General features: G+C 71.5%; 1 protein-coding gene across 1 annotated transcript in view; it reads left to right on the top strand.

The window, feature by feature from the left end:
* H696_05624 (hypothetical protein) overlaps nt 1–621 on the top strand; it is a gene marked incomplete at its 3' end in the record, with an annotated part of 4,525 nt that overhangs the window by 3,769 nt on the left and 135 nt on the right. The gene's annotated exons all lie outside the window — the stretch shown is intronic.

The raw sequence follows: 621 nt of genomic DNA, 5'->3' as shown, positions 1-621 counted from the left end.
CCCCCCCCCCCCCGGGCGCCCGTGTGCCAGTTCTCTCCCGACCAGCAGACGGGTGGTCTTGCGACTAAACGCCGGCTCTCGCTTGGCCGCGGTCTCTGTTGGGCCTTCCCGCGGCCGTGGTGGCTCCGGCCTATGCTGGCCGCCGGTGTTGGCAACACACACGCACACGCACACATGCTGTGCGTCCGCCGGAGGAACGCAGACGCCGGGTGGGCGGGCGAGTAGGTGGATGGGCGGGGGCGCTGACTGTCCCCCAGTACCTTGTCCGGGCGTTTTGCCTCGTCCAGCCCCCTTGCCCGTGGCAGCTGATGCGGGCTGCCGGTCCCGGCCTTGCATTGCGGCCTGGGGGCCGGGGCGATTTGTGCCGCCCCCCCGGCGCGCAGGGTTGTGTCAGGGGAGTTACACACCCTCCGCTGCGGATCCCCTCTCATCACCCCCCCCCCCCTCTCTCTCCCGCCCCGGGGCCGCATTCCCCCCCTCGCTCCGTTCCTTCCCCCCTCGCGCTGGCCCTCGCCCTCGCCTGCCGTCCTCAAAGGTACACGCACGCACACATGTGCACCTGTGCGCCAGCGCACACCCACATGCACGGGGCGCCCTCCATCGGGCGGTTCCTGTCACACA

Source organism: Fonticula alba (assembly GCF_000388065.1).
Source record: "Fonticula alba strain ATCC 38817 unplaced genomic scaffold supercont2.12, whole genome shotgun sequence".
NCBI classification, from domain to species: Eukaryota; order Rotosphaerida; family Fonticulaceae; genus Fonticula; species Fonticula alba.
Note: the sequence above shows the minus strand (reverse complement) of the source record. Positions and strands in the feature narration are given on the sequence as shown.